Genomic DNA, 13,793 nt, shown 5'->3' with positions numbered 1-13,793 from the left:
CATTCCTTATGAAAGGAATGATTGTTCATTTGGTTGTTCTTTAAGGAACAACTGTTCCTTGTGAAGGAATAGTTGTTTATTAATAAGTAATGATTGTTCCTTCTAAAGAAACGATCGTTTGTTTCTAGTAGTGCTTTTGGTGTCTTGGGTGTTGTGGAAACTGACGTGACAGTGTCAATCTACTGACACATTAGGGTTGTAAGAGAAGATTGTGAGATTGGGTTGTAAATTAATGTAGTATTTTTCATAATAAAAACTTAGAAAAGAATTTCTTAACAAAGTTTAACATTAATCCATCAAAACATAATCATAAATTGAGTTGCATCTTAGCCCTAGAAAATTAATTTAGTTCATAATTAAATGAATCGAAATAAAAACTGACTAAAAGAAAGACATGAGTTCTAAAGAGGAATAAAAAAAAGCTTCCCTAATTGACGATCTAGAGCTTGCAAAAGTAGATGCTTTTTCTACTCAAAATTGTGGCTAGTCTCCTCCCTTCTCTCCCCCTTTCTAAATTGCTAAGGACATCTATTTATAGTGCTTGGCTTCTAGGGACGATTTTGGAATAATATTAGGTGAATCAAATTCAGAAAATCCGAATAAAACTGTGAAAAGAAACCTAGGCTTGTTTTACCTTCACATGAGCCGCAGTGCAACATTTTGAATGTCACGGTGCACCCTTAAACCAGAAAAAACCCTGAAAGTGAATCGTTGCGATAGAACATTTTTAATGCTGTGACACACAAAGTTGTTAAAAATCAAGCATGATAACTCAAGAATCTAGTGAATTCATGAACATATGAATTGTATCCCTTCAAGTCAGCTGTCCAATACTTTAAGAATCGTCCAAATCCATCTAAAACTCAAGTTATCGTAACAATAACAAATCATGTTCCAAAACTCGCAATTCGTACTGAAATCTTCTTGTTTTATTCAAAACCTAATAAAATCACAAAACAAAACAAAAGTGAGAATAATCCATTGAAATTAGGACCTAAAGAGCAAATAAATAAGTAATGAGGGCATGAAATAGATATACAGATTTAAGCCTATCAAATTTTCCCAAACTTAAGTTTTTGCTAGCCCTCAGCAAAAGAAAGAACAAAAGTAAAAGAGAAATGCAAAAGTTGATTCCTCACAATAGTTTCCACATCGATTGCACACAGAATATGATTCAAGAAAAAGAACACATATTGAACAAGTTTCAGTGCTAACTGAAGAGCATACCTTAAGTCACAAGAAATCCTCAATTGTGTGTGAAAAACAATCCCAATGTGCTACTCTAACAACCCATATCAATTTATCTAGAAATTTAATTCTCGAACTTCATATGCTCGATTTTCAAACCAACTTTCCACTAATGTAGTACAATCACACTATTAAAGATCATAAGATTTTTATATTAATTTGTAATGTTCAGCTTAGGGTAATGGTTAAGAAAAGAACGGATATAAATTTCAAAACAAGAAAATTCAATGAGGACTTCACCATTCAAAGAAAAAAAGAAACTATACAATTACTATCTAGAGCAACCAAACATGAGCACACATTGCAATTTCCTATTTTATTCAACTTTCTGAAACTTAAAAAAAAATAAAATAAAATAAAATAAAACTTATGGCAACAAAACCTTGCTCTTGCTCTTGCAACACTTTTACATAATTTTTCTCTTCTTCAATGACTATGCAATTGACAAATTTTCTTGAAAAAGGGTATGATGAATGTTTATAGGCAATACGGGTTGATGAAACAAAATGACCAACGTAATTAAAGCTCAAAGGGGAAACTAATGGTCAATCGAAATAAAAGATAGACTAGAAAAGATCAAATGTTCCAAAGAATGGCTAAATCACTTCTCTAGTAGTGTGTTGCCTAGAATTTTGTCTCGTGAGATCATCAAAAGGGTTTTAGAGTTCAATGAGACGTTATAATTTATCAAGTTCACATAAATTTACTCTTAAGTAATCAAAGCAACGTGTAGATCATGTTATGTGCATAAGTGTTCATATAATTTCAAGCAAACAAAAGCAAACACAAGAGTCATGCATGAAAGAAGGAAATATCCATCATGTTCCCAAAATCAAATCCAATTTTAACTAGGGAATAGATTGTTAGAAAAAACATGTTGAAAAATCAATAAATTTAGATAGCTATTGGAGGGTCAAAGAAAGTAATCATAAAAGTCAAGTTGATGATGCCTACTTTTAATAATTGTACCAGGCTTCATGTTCATCTACATTCATTTCACTTCATCACTAAGACCAAGATAAGAGAAACTTTGTACCATGCCTCTTTTACACTTTCTTTCTTTTCTTTTAGATTTCCACTGAACATGTTTCCATCATTGAATTTTACTTTGTATATATATAAAATGTTTTAAACCTTGATACTTGGTTTAAAGAATATGGCAGATTGAGGAATAACGATTGAAAATGCTATCAATGTCATGCTTATCTCTGAATGATATTCTGAAAGCATGACTACCACGACAATTTTATTGCATTCCCATCTTACTTTTCATCATCATCTCTTTCACGCTGTTACTTTCACTTTCACCCATTTATCCAATCATTCATTCCACATTAATATCTGATTTACGGCGAAGTGAAATAACAGATCAAACCGTATCCGAATCTAATCATCACGATGGACCAATGCAGCCCATACTTTAATATGACCTGATGCGTGGACTTTACCCGACTCAACCATATTTTAGGATTTTTACAAAAACAATTCACATTCAAAATTTTTTATTTAAATTTTATTTTTCTTACCCTTTTAGATGATGTTACGGTTATGGGCCTATTTACCTCTCATCTTTGATAAGAGTTTACTCTGATTTATGTCTTCGGTACTTTTTCTTTATCTTTATTAACGGATTATATTCACGTTTAGTTTTAAAAAAAACGTTTGATTTATTCAACTTTTTAATTAAATATGTATTTAAAAATGTATAGTAAATGATATGTAATATTTTGATTATCTATTCCATTTTTTTTTTTTAAATTTTAATCTAATTGCTCTGGTCTTCCTAATTTCTATTATTATTCAACATAAAAAAAAAAGGTATTATTTTCTATCTCCTAGTTATCATATTAATATTCAGTATAGTTAACTTTTTTATTTTTTATTTTATGCTTATCAATTTATTAAATGTAATAATAAGATGTAACGAGGTCATGGTTTATTAATTTGCATATGGTTTCAAAGATCAAACTTGAGCGAAAACACAAATTATATTTTATGCATTACATTGAAATTTGGAATAATACTTTAATATTGATTTTTTTTTTTATGTTATCAGTTTTGTAAGAAAAAAATTAATAACAATGTGCGAGATTATATGCTTATGAAGTTTTTATATGCTTTGATATATATAATTTAATATTTTAGTGTAAAATTATTTATAAGAGTTAAATAATATTATTTTTCATTTTTCATTTAGAAAATTAAAAAAAAAAAGTTAGGTCAACCCCTTTACAATAATATTTAGTAAAGTCGGCCCAGGCCCATTTAATATTATATAAATTTTATGCAAAATGATTTGAGTGAAATTGAAGCCAGGTCACTTCAATAACTTTCATTGGAGGGTTATTATTATGCAGTAATACTAAACTTACCGACTTTTCCCTACCGATTTACTATCCAGACTGATGTGGCATGAAATTATTGAGGCAGATTTGATGTGGATTGATGGGGCAGATGAGAGGCACATGCCACGTCAGTCTAGATAGAAAATCGGTAGGGAAAAGTCGGTAAGTGTAGTATTACTGTATTATTATGATAGACTAATACTATATCCAAAATCCCTTCTCATAAATTTTTTCTCATAACTTCTATATAACAGTTCATAATTGTTCAGTCGTAATTTATCAGATAGGATCTATTATGAGTTGTTATATTGAGATTATAAAATATAGTTTGTGAGAAGAGATTGTAGGTGTAGTATTGCTCTGTTATGATATTATCTATCCCTACGAAATAAGGAAGCACTATTTGCCCCCAACGTTGTGGAAAAGTATTGAAAACTACCTCGAAAGCCCATTCTTGTTAAGACTTCGTCCAGAAGTCAACACAAAAATCTTTTAAAGCTTCATAATTAAGTGAAAGACAGAATTTTCTTTCACTGAATTATGAAGTAATGTGCTAATTTAAAGCTTTAAGTTAAGTGATTAAGCCCACTTTCATGTAATTAAGACTTGTGTTTCTAAACTCGTCCACATGGAGGAGCATCAACTATGGGCTCAAGCCCACTTCTCCATATTGCACATTTGGGTCCAATTGCGTGGCTCCAATTGCATTTTAGTTTGATATAAAAGGACATTACTTTTTATATCAAACTAAAATTAACTTTAGTCTTCAACAACCTCTTATTTAATACATATTGATTATGGGAAAGATCTTCACAACGTTGAATGCATATGATTTTCATAATTGGATACTTGTTGTATTATGTAATGCTTAAAAAATCAGGGCTGACGTTAGCCTATGTCAGCGAGCATCAATCAGAGTTCAGAAAGACTTTGCGTCATCCAGGAGCTGTTACGTTGCTCCATGACAAAAATAATATGATTGTCACTAACTTAGCATATTCAGGTTTTGTCTATGAGTGACTGAAGATCGCACATCTGTCCAAGCCCTAGATAATTTGAGGATATTTCCTAAGTTATTAGCCAATGGGAGATAAGGAAGGACTTGCACGACACCTACCCACTTGCAGATTTGTCATCATTACCTTGAATTCCTCTACTATAAATAGAGGACTCTCCCTCTTATTTTCAGGATTCTGATACTGAACTCTCATTTTGATTGTAATTTTTATTTTCAGAGCAAAGATAACATATAGGAAAGCGACTAACTTGATATTCTCTTTGAATACTCAGTTATTGTATTTCTGTTAACTGTTCGCTATACGCGATCTCTTGTAATCACACATATATAAAAGAAACAGTGAACGTAGGATTTGCTTTAAGCATCCGAACTACTTTAAAAATCATATCTATCATTTTATTCAGTCTTTGTATCTGATTATAATCATTCACATGTAATTTTTAAGAACAGCTTAACAATTTACACGTGCAAGTCGTTGGTGTCAAAATCACGCATCGACATATTAAAATAGTTGGCTATTGATTAATCTACTAGATGTAAATTTAATATTTTCATTGTGGGTCATGAGTTGCTGCTAAATCACAAACTTGCTTTCATTCTTATGTTTGTACTTGGGACTACTACTGAGACTTTCACATGTCGAAAGGTCTAGCTATAGAAGCAAAATATAATTAATTAATATTGAAAAACATATGTCAATATATAGAAGAGTAAATGACTTTTTCCCATCTAAATAATAGCTTAACGGTACTTTTTTCACCCACAGACTTTTGAAATATAATTTTACTACTTAAATTTATATTCCGATTTCGGCATCGTTGCGATCCCACACCACCACTATTCTTTTTCTCGATTATTACTCACTAAAACCTTTCAAACCATACTCCCGTTGACCCCTCCAATCGTTGACAATCGAGCTATTGAGGTTTGTGCAATCGCCCCATCCAAGTCAAATACCGATCAATCCTAACCATTAAAATCCAATTCCACCACTAAAAGACTCATCAGTCTCCCCCTTCAAAAACCCTAACAGTCTGAATCCAATTTGCTCTCTCTTTGTCTCCAGAATATAAATTAAGATCGTAAAGTGATACTTTAAAAGTTTGTGGATGAGAAAGTGTCATTAAGCCATTGTTTGGGTGAGAAAAAGTCATTAACTCTATAGAAAAAGTATCTTCTAAGCAATACAGTTATGAAAATGAGTTGTGATTTTTAAGTTTTGTATTTGCTTGGGTATTCAGAGTTGATATATAAACAAAATAATAATATTAATAGGTTTTAAAATCTTACGTTTAAGGGGAGAAAAATGGTTATACCATACAATGTAATTAAATTTCAAGGTCATAAAAAACAATATAAATTATAGTTATAATGTATTAATGCTAAACGATTGAATTAATTAGTTGCTATAAAAAAAAAAAAAAAAACTGATACTGATTTTACATTCGACTCTTTACAACTTAGATAAATAAAAAAAAAATATATTAAAATAAAAATAAAATAAAACAGTTGGAAATGGGTTTTAGGTATTTGTGAGATGCATAAAAGGTAGTGTGCGCGGTAATTTACTGGGTCAGAGGTTCTGCTATGTTTTCCTACAACATCATGAAATGAATAATAATTTTTTATTTTAAAGAGTATCTTTCATATAGATAAAGAACATCTTTATTGATTTTTAAATATAAAGAACAAATTTTTTATTCAAATCCAATGAACTTTTTAAATTTTAGGAAAGAGAATATATTTTTTCAAGAAGTAAACTTAATAAGAAAGATAAATCATAAATAAAATGTATAAAAACTTGTAATTTACTATTTAAAATTAGAATAAATAGTAGAATTTGACTCTTTAAATATAGAGAGTCAAACTCACTCTTTAATTTATATATAAATAATAAAGAGCCTGCTGGACTCTTATTTCTATGAATAAACTCTTTATAATAAAGAGTTTGAGTCATATAAAAAGTCATTTGGAGATGCTCTAATAGGCCTAAGCCCTAAAGTCCATACGAAACTCTCTAAACCTGTTTCTTTTTTGTGATTTTAACCATGATTTTCAAATCGTGTATCGTATTACGTATCGAAAACCTAATTTTTCGAATCGTATATCGCGTATCATACCATATCATATCATATCATAGGATACACCTTTTTAAAAAAAATTAATAAAATAATAATTTTTTTTCTAAAAATTAATATCATCCCTAAGATTAATTAACGAATTTTGTGGTATTATTGGCTTTAAATTATGGTATTACATAATCAAAATTAATCATAAAATTAAGAATATATATCATTTTCTCTCAACCATTCATATCATTTTCAAGATTAATATCAATATATATCCCTTTTGGTTCACTATTATTACCCTATCCTATTCGACTATTCTATCATAAAAATCCAAAAATGCATTCGTTTCATTATTCTCAAAATCCAATTCTGTTTTATTTAGCTCTCAAAACATTAATAATTACATTTCTCGTAAAGATAACCTAACTTTATTTCCAAAATACTATTATAAAAAGCATCAGAATAGTGAATCAAATTGAGCCATATCTCCACTTATGTTATTATTATCATGTAAAATGGGTAACACATCTTCCTCTTCATTTTTTCTATGCAAAATGGGTAAATTTGGGTAGGTTTTAGTGAACCGGGTTGGTTGGGTGACTCGGATCTGACCTAAATTTTTTTTTGGCCTTCGACCCAAATTAATAAAGTCGTATTGATTTATATTGATATTTTTAAGGATACAAACAGATACGTATCGTATAATATGATATATATTAACGTATCGAAAGGTTTAATATATATTAAAGCTGGACATTTGGGACCGGGCCCAAAAGCCCAGCTCCAAAACTCGGTCCTAGGACCGGTCTTTGAAAGGATTGGACCTAGGAGGCCTGGTCCCAAAACGGGACCAGGCCTAAGGAGGAGGGCCATCCTCCAAGGCCCGGGCCTGGGACCAGTCCCAGCTTGGGCCCAAATTTTTTTATATTTTTTTAATATAGTCCCCTGTCAAATAACTAAAACCCCCATTGTTAATTTTAAAATAAATATAAATTATGAGGGCTAAATTGAAATTTTACAAAATTTATAAAAAAAAAAAAAAAAATCTTCCAAGTCTAATAAATTTATAAATTTTACCCCTAAAAAAAAAAAATACTAAAAACCGCTTATAAAATTTCGTTTTGCCCCTAAAATATAAAAAAATTGAGGGGGGAAAAAAATTTTCCAAGCCCCATGGGACCAGTCCTAGGCCCATGGGACCAGTCCCTACTAGGCCTAAGGCCTGGTCTGGGTCCTAATTTTTCTCATGGGCTTGGGACCGGTCCCAGGCCCATGAGTGACTGGTTCCATTTGAGACCAGTCCCAAAGGGACAGTCTCAAACGGGCCCAAGCCTGGGCCTGCTTAGGATCAGTCCCTGCCCACCTCTAATATATACTCCCTCATATGTATCATTGGTGACTCGTATCATATCGTATCATAGTAGGATACTAATAACCATGATTTTAAGCCCTCCTGCAAACTGAACCTTTTTCTTTTTACTTCCTTCTTTGGTTTTTAAATTACTATTCTTGTTTTTATAGATTAAAAGTTAATTAGCTATTATCATAAAGAAAACCCTTTTCTCTATATAAAGAAAAATGAAAAAATAAAAATAAAATTATCACTCTCTTTCTTTGTTTACAAAATTCAAAACTCTCTAACGGATACATTTCTCTCTCCTCTCTCCTTCTTGTCTTCAACGCCCTCAATCTCAACAATCTTTGCCCAAATTAACAAACCCTACTCTCTCTTCTCTCTCTTTAGTTTATTGATCGGAATGAAGCACTTCATGCAGCCAAGAAACACAATCTTGAGAAGTGAGTCGCCATCTCCAAACCCTAATTCAAAATTAAAGTCATTGCGGAAGCTAAAATCATCCAAAGAAAATGCTCCGCCGTCAGATCTGAACTCACTTCTTCCACCTTCTCCGGAACCTTCCAAGATGAAGAGTCCGCTGCCCCAAGCTGGCCCAATCCACTCAAGCGCAAGCTCACCACTGATACACTTCCCGAGAATGTAATGGTTGGGGTCCCCGACTCAGGTGTTCAAGTAATTGTTTCGATCTTCTTCTTTTCAGTGGTTATTTGATATTATCTTTTTTGTATTTTGACAGAATTTGGGGAAAAAGTGACTCAAGCTTGAGAAAATGTAAATTTTAAAGTTTTGTTTAGCTTCTGTTTTGTTACCGAGAGGAAAAGCGAGAAATTGTTGAGTGTTTTTTTTTTTTTTGGTTCTGTATTAGAAGAGAGAGAGAGAGAGAGAAATTAGAAATTTACGTACATGGTTAGAAGTAAAAGGACAACTAGGTTATATATTGCTGATATTCTTGAATGTTATTAAGTAGCTTTACTGCCCAACTGTATACAGAGTAGATTCTAATGTCTCTAGTTTGGATGTGTGGATTAGGTAATAGTCCAAATGCGACCTATAAATAAGGAAGAGGAAGAATGGGAGATGATAGTGCTAAAAGTTGGCAATGATGCTTTGAAAATCAATGGACATACATTCACATTTGATTCAGTTGCTGACATTGATTCGACACAGGTATTATCTCTTTTCTACTTGACTATTTGCATTATTACCATAAGGTGCTCAAATATAGGTTTGTTTTGCAGTTGGATGTTTTCCAGCTTGTTGGACTCCCTCTCATTGAAAATTGTTTAGCTGGATTTAACAGTTCAGTGTTTGCCTATGGGCAAGTACCTTTTATCTTGCTTTTGATTCCTCTCATCTCATATTTGATTTTACATGTAGTTATGCCATTAGCTTTCTTCATGTATCTGAAAAATTGATTACACCAGACAGGGAGTGGAAAGACTTATACCATGTGTGGACCAGCTAACGCCTTGTTGGAAGAAAACCTATCAAGTGATAAACAAGGCTCAACTCCCGTATTTTTGAGTGACTCTTTTCCCGCATAAATGAGGTGAGGTTCAAGTTTTTCAGGATTCAACTTGTCGAGATATTAATCCTTTGCATTTTCATGATATTAACCCCTTGTACTTTCTTTGTAGGAACAAATCAAGCATGCTGAAAAGCAGCTAAATTACCAATGTCGTTGTTCATTTCTTGAGGTTTTGTGACTGGACAGAATCCCTTTTGGTCTTATGAAATTTAATGTTGCATGTCCTAATATATCCACATATTATTGCAGATTTACAATGAACAAATCACAGATTTGTTGGATCCAAGCCAAAGAAATCTTCAGGTAACAGAAGCACTCACATCCAGTAAAAGACCTACATAAATTCAGTTTTCCTTGACTCTTTTTTGCTTCTCCTTCCAGCTAAGAGAAGATGTTCAAATCAGGTGTTTATGTTGAAAATTTGACAGAGAAGTATGTATGCACAATGAAGGATGTCACACAACTACTGATAAAGGTTTCCTTTGTTTTTTCTTCTTGGACCGCATAGTGAGGATGCTTAAGGTGGGTTCCTAGCATTTGAGACTTTTTAGAGAATGCATATAAAAGAATGTTGTACGATTCCTTGGATAGTACAAACATGTATATATTCATTTTCCTTGTCGTTATAGTGTTTCTTTGCTTGACAAATTTAATTCCATGTTACATTGATTATGACCTAATAGGTACACCCAACATATAGGAATTTTCCTGGTGCTTGAATTTATTTTAAGGGTTTACTGCATGTAATGCTTGGCAACTCTATTTGTTTTTCTTTTTCTTTTTTTGGCATGTGAATAGAGTACACTACAAATTTATTAAGTGTTTGAACATAAAAGAAGGAGGTGTTTTTGGCAAATACAGTACCATGGTTTAGGAAATAGAAAGTTCAAGACATGGTAGTAACAAAAATAAGTTTCTTTTTGGATGATAAAGAAGGAAGTAAATATAAGAATACATATCAAATATACACATTGGTGATTCTTATACATAGGAAATCATTCATGTTCTTCTAGGAGTTTGAATCTTATCCTAGTTCCCAAATGACTCAAAAGGAGACAAAGAACTGACCAGACAAAAGAGTTAAGGTGACTTGAGAGTTTTTTAATTTTTCTTTTAGTTTATATATAATAGTGAAGGATTTATATGGAAGTCTAAGCTTTTCCGAATAATCAATAAATAAATTGTAATAAAGATTGACAAAGCAATAAATTTTTTATTGAAATTGTTTTTTACCAAAAGGATGCTTGTACTTCTTTTAGGGGGATATATAACAGTGAAGGATTTATATGAAAGTCTAAGCCTTTTCGAATAATCAAGAAATAAATTGTAATAAATATTGACAAAGCATTAAATGTTTTGCTGAAATTGTTTTTTTTTACCAGAAGTATGCTGGTTTTACTTCTTTAAGGGGATTCAAATTGATGTATATTTGCTTGCTGGACTGAAGCATTTTAAAGATTATTGCTGATGGTGTAAGGCTTTACCTTAAGTTCTCACCTCAAATCTGGAAGTTTAGCTATTTGATGAGGTTCATGTAGATAATTGTCATCCATGAAATTCATTTTGTTTTGTTTTTATCTACTGCTTCTGGATCATAGTTAGTAGTTATTTTGGGGAAAATAAATTGGATTATTCACTTGTAACATTCCTGTCTCCCCTCAATAACTGATTTTAATATGTTTGATCTGTTAGTTTTTCTTGTATTAAATTAATGATTAGTGTTTTTAGGATGCAGGGATTGTCAAACAGGAGGACAGAATAAATGCAGAAGGCTCACGCTCACATAGTGTTTTCACTTGTTGAATCTCGATGCAAGGTAATAACTGCTGCAATTTAAAAATTAGTATTTTTTTTTTTTAAAATTATAAATTACAGATTGCATAAAGTGTTTCTGTTAAAGGTATATAAATATGTGTCTATATATTAGAATACTCTTTATCAGCTAAGCAATCTGATATTCTATGCAGTTTTGCTCATTATATCTGCTTCATTAACTTTGACGTAAGAGTAGAATCTATTGACATGCAACAACAACAGAAAACTTGAATATCTTTGTTTTTTTTCAAGACTAAAGGAGTTGCTCCTAAATTCTGGACAAAAACAAAGTGGATAACATAGCTTGATGTAGTTAAGAATTATTTTTTTTTGTAAATCAAATAAATGAGGATCTTTGAAAGCAAGAAAAACTCATTTGGGAAATACTTCATATAAAATAAGATACCACAACATATCAACAATGATGGTAAGAGAATTTACGAAACTGTTGATATTACACATTGTCACTTGATTTTGCTTACTTCAGAGTAATAGAACTAACATAATAGGAGCATTGATAAAGTCTTATCCCTGAATTCCGATGTAGCTTCTAATTGACGAGAACAAACTAGATAACAGGAGCTTGATTTAGTTATAAATTTAATTGTGGATCATTTTTCTAATGAAAGAAATGAGGATCTGGGAAAGCACGTATAAACCTATTTGAGCAATATACTATATGATGGATAACATATCAACAATAAGCTACGAGAATTTGTGAAACTGTTAAAATTACACATCATGACTAATGATTTTGCTTACTTTAATATGTATTGTTGATCATCTTTTCATTTCAAAAACTCGGGTCTAAAGAGCTTAGAAAGGCATGTAAGTATTAGAAAATGAGTAAAAATGCATATAATTTGATCATGAATAAATGGATCATGCTATAAATAGAGGAGAGAAATTTATATACAGATTATTGGTAAGTTGTCTTTTTGTCATTGGTTACCATATGATCACTTTGTGACTAGCAGAAGAGGAGCTTCTGATGCTTCTTTGTTTCATTTCTATTGGCATGTCAAGGACAGTTTATTAACGAGAAACATTCTTTTAGCCTTGCTCTCATTAGGCTTTATTATCGGATTTGCTGGAATTTGATAAATATTCTCGCTGAAGTTTCTCAAATAGGAAAGCAAAGGCATATTCCCTATAGAGACTATAGGTTGACATTCTTATTGCAGGAATCTCTTGGTGGCAATGCAAACTCAGCAATAATCTATCCTGTTTCTCTTGCATAGAGGTAATACTGCAGATTTTGTGTCAATAGAAGAAACCTTTTTTCTCTTTCTCTTGCTCTCCATATTTTTATTTTTTCCTCCATTTGTGGAAGCTCAGATAGGTCAATAATGCAGTTGCATGAGTGAAACATTCAGTACACTGAGATTTGCACAGCGTGCCAAGGCAATTAAGAGCAAGGCAGTTGTTAATGAAGTAATGCAGGATGATGTCAATTACCTACGTGAAGTGATACCGCAACTAAGGGTGTGCTCTTGTTTTTGATATTTCGATGAAGATAATTATATTTACCAGTGGAAATATTTGTGTATACAACTCTGATTGGATAATCCAATAGGATGAACTGCATCAACTGAAGGCAAATAGCTAGAATCTGACTGACACAAATGGAGGCTGCTCAGCCGGTTGGGCCCGTAGAAGCTTGAATGTAGTAAAACGTAGCTTACATCATCCTATGACATTACCTCATATTGATGATGATGGGGATGAGGAGATGGAAATTGATGAGGACGCTGTTGAGAAGATTTGTGACCATGTAGATATGCGGTTAGCAGGCGGTGAAGACAACAACACAATTACAGAGGGAAGAGTGGAAACAATTAAGTCTCATTCAATATTAGAGGTGTCTGAAAATGGATCTTTAATTGAGCCTCAGCTTAATACTTCTGAAACGGTCTGTATTAAAGAAAAAGGTTCAGAGGATACATATGTTAAAATGGAAGAGGGAATATCTGAACAAGTTGTGCTTTGTAAAAATGAACTCATGATTGCTGATTGTGCTGAATCTATTACAAATACTTCAGGCCTTTCTAATGGTATCCTCTGTGTAGCCTCTCGAGGAGAAAAAGGCTCTTAGCTCATCTGTCAGTGGATTGCCAGACAAAGGATCACTAAGCAATTCAGTGAGACATGGATCTTCATGCCCAATCTCTGATCCTTTGGCTGCTTTTTCCAGAGAAATTTCAAGAGAAGACATGCCTGATGAATCTGGAAATGGATCTGTGAATTGTGTGTCTCCTTCTTGTCTCAGCATAGTTTGAACTGATGTATCTCTAGTTCTTAAGTCTCCAAGTGTTTCACCCAGAATTAACAATAGTAGGAAAAGCCTGAGGACGTCATCAATGCTAAGTGCATCCTAGAAAGATCTGAATGATGACAACAAGTCTGACCTAGA

At 32.2% G+C, this 13,793-nt stretch overlaps 1 pseudogene; it reads left to right on the top strand.

The window, feature by feature from the left end:
• Nucleotides 1-8,376: 8,376 nt before the first annotated feature.
• LOC116125401 overlaps nt 8,377-13,793 on the top strand; it is a 47,827-nt pseudogene continuing 42,410 nt past the window's right edge.

The sequence above is a fragment of the Pistacia vera genome, unplaced genomic scaffold, assembly GCF_008641045.1.
Source record: "Pistacia vera cultivar Batoury unplaced genomic scaffold, PisVer_v2 Contig164, whole genome shotgun sequence".
Taxonomy (NCBI): Eukaryota; Viridiplantae; Streptophyta; class Magnoliopsida; order Sapindales; family Anacardiaceae; genus Pistacia; species Pistacia vera.
Note: the sequence above shows the minus strand (reverse complement) of the source record. Positions and strands in the feature narration are given on the sequence as shown.